Here is a 20,373-nt window from a genome sequence, read left to right as displayed (position 1 = left end):
TGGGATCGTGTGAGGCGACTACTTATTTCGGGCGTAGATAGCGGCTTGGAGTTGGGACCCAAAAAGCATGCAAGAAGACAAAAACAAAATTCTAAAAAAAAAAAAAGAAAAATTCTAACGGAGCAACTGTGGTGAACCCGTTCGCCAATGGTGGGCTAGCGAGGTCACCGACCTAGCATAACGAACAATTGCAACAGCAAGTACAACCGCAACAGCAGCAACAGCGAGAGCAGCCTAGCGTGTCCATACAGAGCACGAGCATCGACAAACCAACTGGACGCCAACGAAAGCTAGTATTTCAGGTGCGCACACCGAAACCAAGCGTTACCCAAGAAGACCAGCAGTCTGGGTTACCTAAAGTGACGATGTTGAGGCAAAAAATTGAAGAACTCTACGAATTCGTGAGAAGCAACGGCAACGTGCACGGACAGATCAAGGATCTAGCGATTACCATCAAATCCGCCGTAGCAGCAGCCGAATGCGAACATATGGCGTTACTAGAGCGAGCTGAAAACGCCGAAAAGGCCCTGAAGTCCACATCGATAGAAGAAGCAGAAGCCTATGAGACACCGAACGTGACCAGTATTCTCGTTCTGTGAAAAGAATAAGGGAAACGCCAGGAGAGGAGGAGGAACCGAAGAAATCCAGGAAGGTCAGTGAAAGACAGCGAAAAAGCCGACAATCGCAGAGTTAATGGCGAACCGTAGAAACCGCAGAAGAGAGAAGGAAAAACAGAAAGAGAAGGAGGAAAAGAAGAAAAAGAAGAAAGAAGACCTTTGGCCACGCCAGCAGAAGCAGAGGGGAGACGCTCTAGTCGTCAAAGTAAACGAAGCCGTGACGTACGCTGCGATCCTCAAAAGTGTGAGAGAGGATCCCAAGTTGAAGGAGCTGGGGGAGTACGTTTTAAGAACCAGGCGTACTCAGAAAGGCGAAATGCTGTTCGTGCTGAAGAAAGATCCATTGATCAAGAGCGCGGCCTACCGGGAACTAGTGGCAGAAGCGGTGGGAGGAGAAGCGAATGTGAGAGCATTAGTTCAGGAAGCAGTGGTCGAGTGCAGGAATCTGGACGAGATCACAACGGAAGACGAAGTGAGAAGCGCGCTAATAGAGCAAGGAAACCTGGAGACGGAGCAGATATCAATAAGATTGAGGAAGGCGTACAGTGGCCTACAGACAGCAGTGATACGCTTATCGCCAACCGCAGCCAACAAGCTTATGTCGACCGGTAAGATCAAAATCGGGTGGTCGGTGTGCTCATTGCGATTGATCCCTATAGCCACTAAACAAATGAAGAGGTATTCCAGGTGCCTGGGTTTCGGCCATCAGGCAAGAAACTGTAGAGGCCCGGACAGATCTGATCTGTGCAGAAAATGTGGGGAGAAGGGACACATTTGGTATTTGAAGATCTAAGTATTTTTTGGATGTAAATATCTGATAAGAAATGAGGTATTTTTAGGTTTCTAACTTTGACACTCGTAAGTCATAATTGAATTTAGAACATATCATAAGTTAATTCCCAATATCTTTAAAATTCATGCATGGAAATGTTAGCATTTTATGATAAAGGAACCAGTCAAAAAATTTGTAATGCTTTTAGAGCGGAGGGTAAGGGATTACGACAAATTGTGACATATTGTAGCATATGGGGAAGGGGAGTAAGCTAGAACGTTACGTAACATGTTTTTACTGAAGAAAAATAAATTTTTAAATAATTTGTTACGTAATAGGGTAGGATGATTGAGAAATGTGTGACAATTTGTTACATTAAGAGTCAATTTAGGGCAGTTTTTGCGTTACGTAATTTATGAATGCTCACTAAAGAATGCTGACTTAACCTATAATCTTGAATATTCATTATAATTAAGGTAGGAAAAATCGGAAAAGAACACCATTGGTGCATATTTATTCTAGGAAATTTCATCTTCTTTCAGAAGATCATAGCGGTGTCTTGCGCTGTTTTGCGCCAAGAGGCTTCGAATAAAGAAGATTGAAGATATAGAAAGGATCACTCGAGAAAATCATCACGTACATTAAAGTAAATAAATTGAATTAATGGTATCTTCTAAACCTATAAATTTCCACTTTGAGGCGTGAGCGATAAATTAGAATATCCACAAGAAGTACTAGACTTACTAACTTCCATTACTGTTTATTGCAAAATAAACTCATATAATTAAATAAAGCCCAAGTCATACAAAAAATGTATTTCAGTACCACTATATGCCTGATATTCATTGGTTTCGAATAATACACCGTTCAACCACATTGCGACACAAAAGCCATAATGGACGATTTCATGTTGGTAGGAATTTCACCACCGGGGTCTAGACTGAGTAGACCGCGACGAGACACCACCAGTCGCGGGTCATCAGGGCCCTCGCGAACTGGACGCCCTGCTCCACCGGAATCGTCGAACTGACCTGGCTGTTTGGCTCGGTTTTAGGAGAACAAGCAACCCCAAAGATGCTACTGCAAACAAAAATTGGGCGGGATGGAGCTAGAAGAAAAAAATATCCGGTTTTCGTCTATATTTATAATTTTTTTTTAGAATATAAGCTTTTTTCAACTTACTTTGGGTTCAAGTGGAATAAATGGAACAGTAAATTATTCTCTAGAACTTACGGAGGAAACCTGTAGAATAAAGATATACTGCACTGTAGCTAAGTGAGTTATGGATAAAAATCAACTATTAAAATTATTTTTCAAATAGAGCGCGTTATCTCAAAACCTTTAGGACCTATATTGTTAATACTTTTGGGAGAGTTGCGCAGAATAGCATTGCCTAAAGCTTTTTTGAGGACACCATCATTCTATCTTACCTCATTAAACGTTAAGTGAAGCGTCGTCTTGGCGGCCGAGCTTCGAAGTACATTTCTGTAACCACATGAAGGCCTAGATACCAAGCATCAACTTTGCCGAAGACACTTTTACACTTTTTGCTTTTCTTATATAAAGAAAGGTTATGCAATCATTCCAAAAATCGACTTTCCAAACGAGGCCTGAAGGACCGAGTGTCACATACGATTCAGTTTCAAATGAATGGTATATTGCCGCTATACGCATAATTGCCCCATGTGTATGGGGAATCCCATAGCACATGAGACAGTTATGCGTATAGCGGCAGTATGACGCTCCTATAAACTGCTAATGAATTTTTAGTTCATACGACTTCCGGTTCTAGAGTTTCGAGCTGAAGAGTGCGGTCACACAGCAAATTCCCTTATCAATTGATAACTCTATGATATCCGAATGATGTAATACATATTCAAATGGTTTCAACATTACTTGGATTTGCGGGTCTAAATAAGAAGCTTTGACCGCATTGGTCACCTATAATGGTTCTTGATGCCCTCGGGGAACTCATAAAATTCCTAGGCTAATTTCATCTATTTTCCAGCGAACTATTAACCGATTTTTACAAACTTTTTTTCAAATTAAAGATATAATACTTCCATTGACTGCTGAATTTCATTCAGTTCTGACTTTAGGTTCCAGAGTTACAGTTTGGTTATTGCGACCACAAAGGAATTTCTCATACAAACCGGTACAATCGTAATACCTCATAGGTTAAAAACCTATTGAAATGAACATCAAATTACTTCGATTCGCAGTCCTAGATCACAGACGGCGAATCAACCATTCTTGGGATATATTGTCCACTATCCGTAGTTTCGGAAGTCCCGGGTTCCGGGACTATTCCAGAACTAAGGCCAGTTCGGTGATAACTGGATAAATTTTCAATAATCTTGTTTCAAACGGAACGTATCATATGCAGTTGAGTGTTGCACTCCAATCCACCCCTCCCCTTCCTTTCTCTCACACCCGCTCCACCCACTCTCACCCCTTTGACTCAGACCAACCTCACACCCGCATTCCCTTCATCCACTTCATATACCAAAATAAGTTTGGTTATTCCCCACGCATCCTCCTCCCCCCAACGCATTTCAAAATATCTCGACAAACATATGATTACGGCCTAAAAGCCAACTATCAAAATCCACTTTGAATGGAAATTCCGGACAAACCGTTACTAGTCGAACACAGTTCACAACAGTTTATGAAAGAGAAAACTTTTCTCTTTCGTTTACTACCAACCTCTGTGATTGGCGCATAACGGTTTGTCCGGAATTTCCATTCAAAGTGAATTTTGACAGTTGGCTTTTAGGCCGTAATCATGTGTTTGTCGAGATATGTAAACATGAAGACAACATTGAACAGTGTGTTGCACCTCTAGGATTTAATCCATCTAGTGGTGCAAATGTGCCTTTTCTCATTTACCCAAACTATGATTTAATAGCTGATTACGTTCAATATAATATCGTGTAAATGTCGATTACATTCCTATTATACTTAGCATGTATCCTACGACTACCACGAAAGTCGACGCTGACATACTTTAAACAAAAAAGTATAATATTTAATTAGTTTAATCAGCATGAGGGCAATGGGAGGCTGGGGAATGGGTTTGGAATTGAAGGGAGGATGCGTCAGAAATTCTTTATCTTATTTCAGTATGCGGTGTGGATGAAGCGAATGCGGATGCGAGGGTGGTCCAAGGGGGAGGGAGTAATGAAGGGGAGGTGTATGGGTGAAAGGGAGGATGGGTGGTGTCGATGCAACACTCAACTGCATATTATACCGTCCATTTGAGAAAATCGGTTCAGTCATCACTGAAGAATCGATGGGACTTTAATTGTGGAATATGCCCGGTACTCGGGACTTCCAGAATTGTCGATAGTGGACAATAGATTCAAAGAATATTTGATTGGCAATCAGTGATCTAGACCTGGGAATCGAAGTACTTTGATGACCACTTCAATAGATTTTTAGTCTATGAGGTATTACGATTGTAATGGTTTATATGGCCTCACTAACCAACCTGTAACTCTGGAACCAAAAGTCAGAACCGAGTGAAATTCAATCAATGGGATTATTGCATTTTTCATTTGAAATCAAATTTGCAAAAATCGGCCAATAATTCGCTGGGGAATAGCTGTGATATTAGCTTAGGAACTTGGCGCGTTTCCCGGGGGCATCATGAACCGTCATACCGTCATAAGTGGCCAATATGGTCAAAGCTAATTTGATTGATCATTTGTGATCTATACCCGAAAATCCAAGTAATGTTGCACCCATTTTAGTATTTATTACATCATTTGGACATCATGATGGTACCAGTTTATATGGAAATCTGCTGTGTGACCGCACTCTTCAACCCGTAACTCCGAAACCGGAAGTCGGATCAACTAAGAATTCATTAGCAGCTTATGGGAGCGTTATACTGCCGTGATCTGCATAACAGTCCCATTTGCTATGGGTTTCCTATGCAGGTGGGACTGTTATGCGTATCACGGCAGTATACCTTTCAGATAATTCTAAGTTTGTGTAAATCGGTTCAGCCATATCTGAGAAAATTGAGTAAGTTTAAATGACACCAACACATACATACACACAGATATTTTCCTATCTCGACAAACTGAATCGACTAGCATATGACACTCGGCCCCCCGGGCCTCGGTTGAACAGTCGAGTTTTAGAGTGATTGCCTAGCCTTTCTTTATATGAAGAAGATCAAAAATGTATGCACACTAGCGCCGCCTAGCGCGTGATATCTAATTTAATAATTACATTATGAACAGCCCTTATCAAAAAATTACGTCATTTTTCTAAATTAATAAGCTTTCGAGATAAAGCATCACCTAACATGTACTGGAAGTTATATTCTCCCTAGCGCCGCCTAGTGACTGAATTCTAAAATTATCTATTCACCGTCAGGAGCACTCTACCCGCTGATGAACATTGCCGAAGACACCACACTTCTAAATTATCATAATATCGAGCTATAGAATTTGAAAAATAATACATGCTCACTTGCGCCGCCTGGCGGATATATTTCAATTTTAATGTCCATAACCGGGAAGCCCTTGACCTCCTCTAGAACTTTGCTGGAAACACCATCTTTCTAAGTTATTAGACTTTTGAGATGTATTATATTCCATAATGTGCTGTACGGTAGTACGCTCACTAGCATCACATAGTAAGAGTATCCCAACCGAATCTGACACCACCTGATAGTCTTTGATTTCTCGAGCAACTTTACTGAAGACAGGGCCCCTCTTAATAACCTTGTTATTGGTATAAAGAATGATTTTAACATTAGTTGAACATTTGCATTCGCACTAGCGCTGTCTGGTGGGACGATTCCGAGTTATTATTTCCACCATCCAGAAGCTCTTGACATTCTGGACAAATTTTCCTGAGACATCACCTTTCAAAATAATCAATCCTTCGATATATTTTATGTTCATTCGATTCAATGATAATCACATTGACGACGAGAAGTTCGCTTTATTTACTCTTTTAAAGCACCCTAGTGGCATAGTTCTCAACTAATTGGATATCTAATTATTCTAAATTGTAAGTCTAAGTAGGCACAATAACTTTTCCGAAGAAAGTGTGGCGCTAAATATTGACGCAGACGAAATATTCGGCCACAGCCCCAATTAGTCAAAATTCCATAAGCTATGTGCCCCAGTCATTCTAGTAATAGAAGACCCGATTGTAGGTATTCTGGATTATATCAGAGGTGTGTGGCTGTGTGCTGCTCCCCCGCATATCGCGCCACCATTTCTTCTCTCTCTCAGCCGCACCCCTCCCTTTCTAATCCCCCTTACATCCCTCTCCATCACATCACCCTCAGACTACCACCCCATCCCATCTCCTACAGACTCATAACTCATTTCATCGCTTTCACCCACCAGGCATACCTAATTATGCTGGGGGTGGTGACTGTAGATTGTGAGTTTAACATTCTCCTCACACACCCATCATCGCATTCCAAAATAAGTTAGCAATAAGCAATTGCAATTGAAATAATGCTGATTAAGCTAAGTATGATCTATTTTTTCGTTTCAAGTGTTTCAGCGTCGACACGTAGGTCATCAAGTTTGTGGTTAGCGATCCATTGTATGTAGGTGCAAGATGTACTAAGAATGTAATAGACATTTCCACAATTATGTTCAACATAACCAGTCATGGAGTCATAGTTTGGACAAATTAGAAAGGTACAATAGCACTACTAGGTGGATTAAAACAGGTTTTTTAAATTCTAATCACTGTGCGGTGCTACACTCACTACAACTTGGGTGTAATAGACCTTTCTCGTCCGACCTAACCCCTTTTTTTCTTATTTTTATTCAAAAGACTACACATTTTTAAGAATATTTCCGCTGAAATGAGACATTTTAGAGCTATCGTGATTTTTTAATGATTTTTTTAAATTTGAAAAATGCAAGAATGTTGAGTATTTTTTCACCTTTGCAAGAATGGTGGGACTCAAAATATGTGTTTAGGCAGCACTGTTTTGTATATTTTTGCTTGGCTTCCTGGCAACGCGGCAAATGAAGTGGTGAGTCGCGGTACAAAGTTCATTGGTTATGTAAACAAACTAAAGTGAACCTCTCGGTGGAGAACGTTGCATGATAATGTTTAACCTCACTTTTTTGACAGTTCAAAGAGATTGTTTACATGATCTTGGAATTTTTGTTGATTCGATCATAGTATGAGAAACTTGGTTTGGTTCGCTGCCAAATGTTAACACTTTCCCAACAAGGTCGCTCAGCTGATTTTTTAATTGATGTCGACATCATACATTGTTCCGTTAAATTTAACATTTTTACTTTTCTTGTACATGATTCATTGAAGAAGCAAGGAACTTCTAGCCAAACATTTGAAAAAGGCCTACTGCCAAATGCAAACAAATCGAATTTTGATGTTCTCTATTAAAATCCTGGGACAGAACCTGTGGATAGATGTTTTCTTTTTCTTTTTTCTGTTCATTTTATCTCTTGTCTTGCATAGCCACTCTTTCTTCCACACATATTTTAAGGCAGCAGTAGGGTTTTAATGCCTCAAAAATCCGGGCTGAGTTCAAATCGCTACTACATTTTTTTATCATGACTAAATTTATAGAACATATGCATGTTCAGTTTAGTAGTATCTTACCTATCAATGCCACATTTTTTTTCATGCCAAAGTTCAGTCACTTCTGAAAGCATTTTTTATAAAATCGTTCATATTTTTTCAATTTTCAAACTTTATTGCTCATTTCCATGTGTAATTGCTCGTTTTGCTCAATAATCTGACAATGAAGTATTGAGCAACTGAGATCGATCAAAGCAAACATAGTTGAAAAAATGCAGTTTGTTTACATCCGACTTTTTAAAATTTCAAAAAATGAAGAAAAATTTAAATTTATCAAGAAAAATCCGGATTACACTCACTGGAGCTTGCTGTTTCTATTTTCGGAACCCCGTGGGAGTTATGATCTGGACAAAACTTGACGCAGTCCACTGCCAACTGCCTGACTAATGGGTTTAGTTTTGGCCTCTGTCCTAACACGCAGTGATAGTCGAAAGTTCTAAAACTAATCAATTCAATCAATCATTGAAAACTGCATTCATAAATAGAAAGGAAGTTGTAGTAAATTCATAAAACAATGTGATTTGCATTCATCCGGATTTATTTTACAGCTGTATTACCCCGATAAATAATAACTTGTAGACGCTTTTGCTAACTACTTCAATGCATGTATGTGTGCGATTTATGCAACAGAATCAAACTATGTACTGGACAAACACATTTATTATACTACCCATGATCGCAAATTTGTCCCGTTTTCTATGGGATTTCCTATCTTTATGGGACTGACTTGCGATAGGCAGTATAAGAAAATGAAAGAGGAATAATCTTTCAAAATCTTCGTTATATTGAATATAATTATAGCATGAAGCAATCTCACTGCGTTACACGTGAATAATGAACATTGATGGCGACAGTTAAATCACACGGGAATGAGATTTGTGCGAAAAATCAATTCACAATTGGTCAGCCAATTAGCAAAGCACGACACCTTACACAAATGAACTTCAAACTCTTTGAATCTTTACGTACTTCCTGCAGCTCTCGGCACCTCAGAGTCGCACGTTAGTGAAGATTAGCGATGTTTTAAAATTTTACAATCAAGTCATACAAACGAGTCAAATCTATTTTATGTTGTTCATAAAAAAACAGCAAAAACGCCAAGCAAGATATAACATTCCTTGTTTAATTTCTAGATAAAAAAATATTTGTATATTCAATTCTCTAGTTCTCGTCATTTTTTATTCTGGCACAAATTATAATATTTATAGTTGAAACCAGATTAATGCTCCATGAGAATAAAAGGATTTGTAATTTCGGTAACGAGACGTAACGCCAATTTACTATAATCGAAGTATCATGATATTGGAAGAGGGCTATTCTGAACAAGCAATATTATAACATCTATTCAATCATCCATTCAGCATACAAAGGTAAACAAATAATTCACGGCATTCGGAAAATCTGCCAAAAAATATTTAGCAGCATAATGTTGATATGCCCATCATCGTTTCATAAATAGTATGTTGGATGTGGCAAACTATGTGCGTTATCGTTTTAGCAAATGCACAAATCTCCGATCTTTTTTGGGAACGTAGCATTTGAGCCGCTATTGATTCCTGATGTTCTTGAATTTTTATTAGCGTACATCATTGAGTTGATGTTATTTGATGGGCCGTGTTATAGAATTTCATGAAACCGGATTCGGCAATCTCCGGAACCGATTAAAAATTACCACACGATTGCTAAATTGTTTTTGAAAGATTAGCTCATTCTGCATTACCACGGATCACTTTTTCGAACAAATGTAACTCAATAATGTCCCCAAAATCAAGCGGGTATCAATTTCGATCGAACCACATTCATTCGAAAAATCAATCCGTTATAATGCAGAATAAGGCTGTTTGACCCAATGAACTGGTCAATCCTCCCACTAAGACGATTATGATGTATAAACTCCCCGGTAGAGCTGCAAAGAGGGAGTTCTTGCTGACGAGGAATAAAGTGACGGCGAGGACGGAACCCTGTAGGATACCGTTTTCTTCCACATACGTTCTGGATTGTAGGCTACCGACTCCCACTCGGAAGACACGATTATTGATGTAGTTCCCAAGGTTTCTGCTAACTCCCCAATTAGCTAGTTGCCGAGGAACCCCCTCGCGGTCGACTGTGTTGTAGGCCTTGGCGATGTCCAATATTCCTATGTCGGCATGCAGGTCGTCCGTCAGAGCCTGCCGGAGGATTTCCCCAAATGATCCGAGGTGGGCTCCATTCCCTCCACCCTTGCGAAATGAGAATTGGCGCCGGTCAAGATAGGAGTTTTCTTCGAGGTAGGTCATAAGCCGTGTGTTGACCATCCGCTCTATAGTTTTTGCTACGCAGGGGAGCAGGCTAATCGGCCGGAAGTCTTGCGCCGTACGGGGAGTGTTGCCCTTCTTTGGTATGGGGATTACAAGGGCCGTTTTCCAAGAAGTTGGGATGAGTTGGCCATTCCAGATGCGGTTCAAACATTCCAATAGCGTTCTTCTAGCCTCGGGTGGAGCATGCTGCAACATAGGATAACCGACATCATCTAGTCCCGCGGAGTTGCCGTGGACGGTAGCGAGTCCCGCTGTTAATTCTATCCCGGAGAACGCTCTGTTGAAGTCTTGTCCGGAGTCCGGTTAGAAGGATATAGGCGCTCTTCCGAGTTCTCTGCATCGTACTAAAAAGGTTGGAGGGAGGGCAGCGTCTGAGGATAACAAGCTGAAGTGTTTGCCGAGTTCTTCGGCAATTACTTGGGGTTCGACTGTTGTAGTTCCGTTGATTTCGAGGGAGAAGCCTTCTTGCCTTCTTTGCCCGCTGAGAGCGTTAACTCTCTTCCAAAGCTCAGTTGTGGAAACATCGGGAGATATCCCTTGGAGAAACGCGTTCCAGCTCTTGATCTTCGCAACCTCGATGGCCTTCCTGGCCCGGTTTCGTGATCTACGAAACTCTGCTGCCCTTTGTTCTTTCATGGGGTGACGCGGGGAGTGTCCGGAGTGCTTTGCGGCGGTCTTTGATGGCTTGACTGACCTCCGGGTTCCACCAGTGGGTGGCTCGGGGTGGAGGTATGCCACCACAGTTAATGCATTTGCTCTCCTCTTTGCACGGGACCCCTTTGCTCACTTGGTGTTCCCCACTGCAATTGAGGCAAACCTCCTTTTGATTGCACGCCTTTGACCATGCCCAACTTTTCCGCAACGGAAACATTGCATCGGGCTAGGGTAGTATCGTCTAATCTTAACGCGCACCATACCTAGAAATATTTCCTCTGCCAGATGGGACCCGGAAAAAGAGAGCACCAGGAGCGGTGTGTTTACAGGGCTATTGTTAACCATTTTGGTGATCCTTCTAACCTCTATGACCCTTTGCTCTTTCAGCTCTTCCAAGATGGACGACGTCTCCATGTTGGCGGTGTCAAGGTCAAATATTATGCCTTGTACTTTATTTAGGAAGGGATCAGGAATAATTTCGACCTTCTGTCCATCGGCTAACTGATCTATTTTCAGCAGTCTGTCGTATGCCCTCTTGGAGGAGGTTCGGAGGGCGTATTGGGTGCCTCTTGCTTCTTTCACCGCTGAGAGAATCGTGTGACTGGGTGATGGCGCCCTCCCGGGGGCCTTTGTTTTGCACTCATAAAATCGGTTACACGATAATTTGTTTTCTTTGGAAAGAAATTACCTGTGAGTTGTGTGTTCCTGCGTAGGGCGGTCTCCCCTATGGAGGTCGGTTCCTCTACTGTAACACTACTGTATCGATTCTGCGCTCCTGATACCTGCTGCGATTTTGGCTTCACTTCTTTTGGGGAAAAACCCGTAGTATGCCTGGAATTTGGCTGGTTTGGATAGGAGCCGGCCCTTTGACCGCTTCGCCGTCCTTCGGGGTAACGGAGACCCGTTAGGAGGCGAGATACGGAGAACTTAGGTTTCGCACTACTGATCGGCTGAAGGGGCACTTCACTCGCGTAACTATTACTGGGGTATCAAAATACCGCAACTATTGGTTTCGGATGGCTGAGGCCGAGATTGAAAAAGAGATCCGGGTGGCGCATGCCGAGCACTTGGTTGTTCGAACAAGAACAGAGCCAAAGCAAAAAGATAACTCAATCGATCACTCCGGGTGGTTGATACGATCAGAAAAAAATGAACAGTAAAAAAGAAAAAGGAAACATCTATCGCAAGTCCCGTCCTTGAGTGATACAATTAAAACTTCGCATCGATTCCGTTTCAGCCTTCTTCCTGATCTCCTCCTGGGTCCCCTAGGTCTGAAGCGGATCAATCGACTACAAAAAATCAGAGAGCGCTGGTAATCGTTATGTCCTCGAATTCTAATTTTCCTACAACTATTCTGCCAGTTATTATTTCTGTCCTAGCGTTTATTAATCATTGTTTTATTTGGTAATCAGAAATAATTTATAATTTTAATATGTTACAACTAAGACACAGAGAACGGACACCAAGGTTCGAACAATCAAGTTTAAAATACTTGTTTTGCCATTTGAATAAATATTCGGAATCGGATTGGAATGACACTGTCACAGATAAATGGAAAACAAACGATAGAGATAAACTAAAAGAAAATTACAAGAAAAAAGTTATAGTTTGGAAAGGAAGAAATAGAAGAAAATAGTAGCGTCCGCCGGTAGAAACTACTACGCCACACGAAAGGTATAGGAAGACCCTCATAGTAAGCCCAGTAGTCCGTAGCAAGTTCTCTCTTTCATTCCCATGATCAGGACCCAGCAAGTTTTGCCCAGCAGCCATGGAGTGGTTTTTTGGTCCGAGTCATCAAATTCCCTCGAACGTCCCGCAAGATCCTTGGAGAATCTGAAAAGCGAAAGGTACATCGACGGTTTGCGAAAACCTATCGAACGCGAGGAGAAACCCCAGAAAGCGAGAAGTTGCCCTGCCCGCGGGGCCAACCAGGAACGAGTAACCCGTTCAAGGGTGCTGTAACGACAAGATCGTCATCCACGAGTTCGTCGTCCACAAGTCAACCGTCCACGAGTTTCCCACCCACGAGTCCACCGTTTCCAACAGCGATCTCGTGACCACCGGCCGGTCGTGACGTAATAGATGAAGACAAGAAGTAAGATAAGAATCGAGAGTTAAATCAAAGCTCACAGGTCGAGCCGCTCCATGAACCAAGTGAGGCTTCGAGATAGAGCAGAAGAAATGAGGTGCTACGAAAGCACAACGGTCCCTCCATGTAGTAATACCTTGTCGTAGTTTCGTGAGGAAGAAGGACGTAAAAAGTAAGGATTGTTTTTAGTGGTTAGGCACGAACGTGAGTCGTGAGTCCCACACAGTGCCAACACACTACAGGTCAGGCTTTTGAAGCTTACTTACTTACTTACTTACTATAAAAACACACGCACACACACAAACACGAGTAGCTGTGAGTAGCTTGTAATAATAAAAGTGTAAAAGTGTGTTTGATCCTTTTATTGGTGTCATTGTCATTGAGCCGACCTTGAGCCTCTGAACCTCAAGCTCACGCTAGCCAGCAGAAGAGACCTTTGGAGTCCACCCCACAGGGTTCCCGTGGCTCTTACCATGGACAAGGGGCAACTAAATAGGGAGTCCTTCTGATCCGCTAAGTAACAGTAGAGAGAATGCAGGTTAGCTAGCATGAGCGGTGCCAGTATTTATTGCATTTACTTCGTTCAAGGCGGTCGCTTAGCTTATGTTAGGCACTCGTGTGGTGCTTCATGCATTTCAGTATTTGCCCTTCTTCACGAATGCTTAGTTCACTTCAACTGGGATGTTTCTTCTTGATTTTATAGCAGAACTTGATAATCCCTATTCTAGTCAATATTTGAAATTGTTAGAAAGTCATACTATCCTCCGAAATTATAATCTCAAACCACTTTACTTGTGTACTAGAGTGATGATAGAATTTATAACGATACACAGAAAGAATTATCGTCCATGCAGTATCTGAGAAATACTCATATCCAGGACTGGCAGATGACGTGGGAGACTACTCCCTCCCACTCGAAAATATCCGAAACTTTGGAGCAAACTCAAGGTGCCAATTTCAATTGCACAAGCGCACCGGAAATGATTTCATGTGATTGTAATGCATGCGCCAATATTGCGAAAATGGCACATACCTTATTATTATTACACGGCCTGAAAGTGTCTCTGCTCATATTCAATTTCAAAGACAACGAATTCCCTAAATGAACTTAGCATACTCGAATAGATTGTATGTTTTGTTCAGAACTGGAAATTTGTCTCGATCATGTCGACATGAGCAAACGACTCATCATTTTCAAAAGCTATGTTGGTGATTGAGTGAAACTATAAAAAACCGGAACAATAAAGGGTGGAATTGTCTGAAAAAGTGCAAAATTAGTGGCATTTGCGAATGAGTATTGCTTACCAAATGAATATTCAGGATATAAGCTTTTAGCGATTAACAAATCACACATCCATTCCCAGTAGCAATCTACTATATTGCCTTGACTCATTTGTAAGATTCACGTTCAATGCACCGATCGATCAATCAAATGCCAAGTGTAACCAAGTGAGTATGCATATGTAAGTAAGGCCCTAAACTCATACAGTGACGTCAAAGGTGAGTTACATTGCCATTCGGTGTATTACACCAACGCTCATCAAAAACCTTGTAGACCAAAGCATTTCAGTCCCAATCTGTTGTTCTAAAGTTTACCAGGCAAAGCTGATAAAGCCGCAACTTAGAATAAACACATAAGTGGCCTCAAAAGAATTGTCCGCTGGCCAGATTACACTCAACCACTGTTCACTGGCTATACACCGTGAGAAAAGGAAGTGTGGTAATTTTACCGCAGTATCGTAGCTCTAATCAGCGAGCAGGCAGGTTGAATGAACATGTTCCTCTCAGCAAACTTGAATGCACCCGAAAATCCGACAGTGTCGCTAGATTGGTTCGTCAAGGAATCGATTGTTTTCGAGGTTTACCCAACTAACAATGATTGATTCTTTCAATGGGCTCACAGTACCTAGAAAAGATTCAAAACGATCAAAAAGTTTTCATATGCCTCAATATTTTCTAATAGAACTTTGTTTTGATTATTTTTTTCCATTGCTAGAGGTATCCAAGGAAAAATAACAAACTGAACTTTGAGCTACACCGAACAGTGGGTTCGTCGATGGAAACGGAACAATTTGAAAACGAGCAACTCAAAAAAAATTCCGAGGGGCCAAATCCCTACTGCTGCCTTAAATGGACTGGCTACATTTGACAGTTCCCCCTGACTGCATTTGGCGGTTCCCTTTGGCTGCATTTGACAGCTCCCCCTGGCTACAATTGAAATTAGGTTTTTTCGTATCCACACGTTCCGTCCCAGTTAAAAACTATCTATCTGGCCATGTACATAAACATAACGCAACAATGGATTATGAAGAATTTTGATAATGATTTTATAACAAATTATAAAAGGGCCCGGCTGATATAAAAGTCCTAACTAGCAATACACTTATTATAAAATGATTATAAAGGATTATTGTAACTGATATCAAAAGGGTTATAAAGGCAGTGTAATACGTACTCAATGAATTAAGGGGTTTGTCTGATGTAAACAATATGCGCAATCAAACTAAATAAAACAGTATTCAATTTTTAAATAGAATTATAATGAATTCGACCAAAACTTCTTTTGCCTTTTTCTCATTTTCAAATGTTTGGGTAAAATTTAGATTATTTTATCGTTGTTGCGATCAATTTCGTTTGGTTTGTTTTGTTCACAATGTTAGTCGCAGAGCATTTTGGTGATCTATGGCAATAGACCTTTCTTGTCAGACCTAACCCCTATTTTTCTTAATTTTTATCAAAAGAGTTCACATTTTTAAGAACAAATCCGTTGAAAAGATATTTTTAAAACTTTTCCTGATTTTGTTATGATTTTTTAAAAATCAAAGAACGCAAGAATGTTGAATATATTTTTCACCAATGCAAGAATGGTGGGACACGAAATATCCGTTTCGGCAGCACTGTTTAACATATTTCAGATTAAGTTATCGGCAACACTGCAAATGAAGTGGTGAATTGCGGTATAACGTTCATGAATGAATTCAAACAAACTGAGTGAATTTCAACTGTCAAATTTTATAGAGCAATGCATGAAAATGCTTAACCTCACTTTTTTGACAGTTTAGAGAGCTTGTTTACACGGACTTGGATTTTTCATTCGACCACAATGCGAGAAACTTGATTCTAATCGCTTTAAAATGTTAATACCTTGTAAACTGTAATTTTTCCTTCTATATCGTCGCTGTGCAGTATTCAATTATTGTTTGTTTTTTTCTGGTTTTCAGTTTTATTTTGAATATTTTGCGGGCGATTAATCAGTTCCCATAATTCGGCGACGTGCAGAACGGGAACTATTTGTCTCCTCCACAAATGCTCACATGTCAAGTGGTGTAATCCCGGGCCCCGGCAAATGCATTACCTAGAGTCACGATCTCTTACCTTTCCAGATCGGACGCAGCCTTGGTTGTTGCATTTGAGCTGGAATCCATTCAGAATTCCGAACCGCTCTTCCTGAATAAACACTGTACACCAGCGGTTCTCAACCTTTTTCGTATCACGGACTCCTTAGAAATCACCCTGGGTTGCTGCGGACCCCTACGGATAAACATCGATTTTGTATGCTATCAATATGTTATTTTAAGTTTGTTGGGAAACAAGACTTCAAACTTCAATATGCACTTGGAAAATATATTTTTCTATCCGGACCTATTTCAAATTTTCATTTCTATGTACAGTTCCTTTGGGTTTGTTGTCTTGAAGGTTAGTTTGCGTTAGATGGCCGGAAGTTATCGTTTAACGATCGTGTGAAACATTTAATTTTCTGTATAGATCTACATATAGAGATCCGTTGAAACAACCAAGTAACTCCCACCGTCCACTTGAACCTTAATACCTAAAGAATAAACTGAGTAAATCGAAAAACGGCGATTACAAGTTTCCACGAGGAGACCATCACTTACGGCTTTGACGCTCAGTATTAATTTTCTGCTCAATCTCATGCAGAGGGGTGAATGTTCGGAAATCATCAGTATGATAAAAAAATTATTTCACAATTGATTTGTAAATCATACAAACATCACAGAGAACAGACGTCCATCTTCAGCATTCAACTTGTGTAAAATCTCTAACGGTTTCGAAGGTAGTTTGGATATCTAAACCAGGTGCGCTACTGTCATGTTTTTTTGTGGCTGAGTGCGACAGAATTGACAGCGGTTATTCCTCTACCCAGTCAAACTAGTCCGGAACCGATTCGGACTTCCAGCATGAATTCCAGCTCAAATGCGTCAACCGATAGAGTCGGAATCGGTTGTTTTCTTTGAGCTAGATTCCATGCAGAATCCATCCAGGATTTCGAACCGGTTCCGGAATCGATTTGACGGATAGTTGGGATAGGTTGGTGTGGCGGCGCTGGTGTTTTTAGTATATTAATTCAAATGTTTACACACGTTTTTTAAATATTTTTGTTCGATCATGGATGTCTGTTCTCTGTGCAAACATGTTCAGTAGCTATTTAATAGCTTACTTTTTTTTAACTTATAGTCTAAAACTTTCATTTTCTCTCATTTGTTGGCATTGATTTTTCTTAGTTACTGATATTTGCCAAATTATTTACGTTAGCGAAATATGAGCATATAAAATACTTGTTCAGGTTAAACTTGTTCATATCGATTCCGAGTTCGTAAAAATCGCATTTTCTTGTTCACAGAAAACCTCATTTGTTTCGCAAATCAATATCAGTGCCCTCACAACGCTTTCTACCCGGTCTACAGTTGTGATTCACTGGTTGGACACTTTTTAACTAAACCACTTCTTAGTTGAACCTCCGCTAGTTCAATTGTACAATTAAGAAGCATCCGAATGCCAAAATTTCATGTCAAATTTTCTTTGACATTCAGTCTGACTATAATTGGAGATGTGAACAAATGCATTTACTCTACTAACGTTTTCTTTGGGGAGGTTTTGACATCTGTTGGTCGGTCCAACAAGCGAATAAAATTCGTTTGTTGGACAGAGGGTGTCCCAACCAGCAAATCACGACAGTAATTGAAGACGAAGCCATAAGATCAACACAATGTACTAGAGAGCACAAAGCATTAGTGTCACCATGCATTTACTGGTCTTACAACAGCACATCGTTGATCACTATTAGTTGTACATAAACGGGACAATACATGTAAAGCTAATGGGCACCTGAGCATCATATCAATATCCAACTAGTACTAGTGGCCCTCTAGTCTTACAGTCTCCGAATGTAGCGCCACGCACTGAGAAATCAACAGTATAATTTTAGAAAATATACAAAAATCGCATAGCTTCGAAATTTTGCTTAGAGAATTACTTCTGTGAACTTACCAACCAAAATATCCAGCAACCAAAAAGCTCACCAACCGAAAAGCTCCTATAATTATGGCCACCACTGTAGCGTATTAGCCACCTGGTGTCGGATAGCTTAACAAGCTCAGCTCACCAACCAAAAAGCTCATCTCACCAACCAAAAAGCTCACCTGTAAATTGATTGATGCTAGCATATTCGATAAATTCAAAATACCACTATTGCACATATAAACAATAATGAAAACGTTGCAGATTAAAAACAATTGTAAAGTACTATTAAACAATGACGATTGAATCAATGTAATAGCAGTAGTACCAATTCTGCCTCATTTTACTTTGATATGCGCCAATGCTTTTATATCTTTCTCCGAAACAGTAAAAAATAGAACAACGTGAAATAGAAATTCTAGTAGCCAAATGGGTCCTCTTAAATACCTATAGTAGCTCATATTGCCTAAATTGACTTTAGTATTTTTTATGATTTTTTTAAATGTTCTTCCATATACCGGTAATGTAGGACCACTGAAGGAAAAAATTATTTTCTCAAAAGCCTCAACTACTAGAGCAACGAAAAATAGCAATTCTAGTAGCCAAATTGGTCCTCTAAAATACCTATAGTAGCTCATATTGCCTAAATTGACTTTAGTATTTTTTATGATTTTTTTAAAATATTCTCCCATGTGCCGGTAATGTAGGAGCACTGAAGGAAAAAAAATATTTTCTCAAAAGCCTCAACTACTAAAGCAACGTAAAATAGCAATTCTAGTAGCCAAATGGGTCCTCTAAAATACCTATAGTAGCTCATATTGCCTAAATTGACTTTAGTATTTTTTATGATTTTTTTAAATGTTCTCCCATATACCGGTAATGTAGGACCACTGAAGCAATTTTTTTTTCTCAAAAGCCTCAACTACTAGAGCAACGTAAAATAGCAATTCTAGTAGCCAAATGGGTCCTCTAGCTACCTGTAGTAGCTCATATTGCCTAAATTGACATTAGTATTTTTTATGATTTTTTTAAGTGTTCTCCCATATACCGGTAATGTAGGACCACTGAAGGAAAAAATTATTTTCTCAAAAGCCTCAACTACTAGAGCAACGTAAAATAGCAATTCTAGTAGCCAAATGGGTCCTCTAAAATATCTATAGTAGCTCATATTGACTTTAGCATTTTTTTATGATTTTTTTTAAATGTTCTCCCATGTGCCGGTAATGTAGGACCACTGAAGGAAAAAATTATTTTCTCAAAAGCCTTAACTACTAGACCAACATAAAATAGCAATTCTAGTAGCCAAATTGGTCCTCTAAAATACCTATAGTAGCTTATATTGCCTAAATTGACTTTAGTATTTTTTATGATTTTTTTAAATGTTCTCCCATATACCGGTAATGTAGGACCACTGAAGGAAATTATTAAAAATTATTTTCTCAAAAGCCTCAACTACTAGAGCAACATAAAATAGCAATTCTAGTAGCCAAATGGGTCCTCTAAAATACCTATAGTTGCTCATATTGCCTAAATTGACTTTAGTATTTTTTATGATTTTTTTAAAATATTCTCCCATATGCCGGTAATGTAGGAGCACTGAAGGAAAAAAAATATTTTCTCAAAAGCCTCAACTACTAAAGCAACGTAAAATAGCAATTCTAGTAGCCAAATGGGTCCTCTAAAATCCCTATAGTAGCTCATATTGCCTAAATTGACTTTAGTATTTTTTATGATTTTTTTAAATGTTCTCCCATATACCGGTAATGTAGGACCACTGAAGGAAATTTTTTTTTCTCAAAAGCCTCAACTACTAGAGCAACGTAAAATAGCAATTCTAGTAGCCAAATGGGTCCTCTAAATACCTGTAGTAGCTCATATTGCCTAAATTGACTTTAGTACTTTTTTATGATTTTTTTTTTTAAGTGTTCTCCCATATACCGGTAATGTAGGACCACTGAAGGAAAAACATATTTTCTCAAAAGCCTCAACTACTAAAGCAACGTAAAATAGCAATTCTAGTAGCCAAATGGGTCCTCTAAAATACCTATAGTAGCTCATATTGCCTGAATTGACTTTAGTATTTTTTATGAT

Source organism: Topomyia yanbarensis, chromosome 3, assembly GCF_030247195.1.
Source record: "Topomyia yanbarensis strain Yona2022 chromosome 3, ASM3024719v1, whole genome shotgun sequence".
Lineage (NCBI taxonomy): Eukaryota > Metazoa > Arthropoda > Insecta > Diptera > Culicidae > Topomyia > Topomyia yanbarensis.
The sequence above is the reverse complement of the archived record's forward strand: the minus strand, read 5'-3'. Positions refer to the sequence as shown.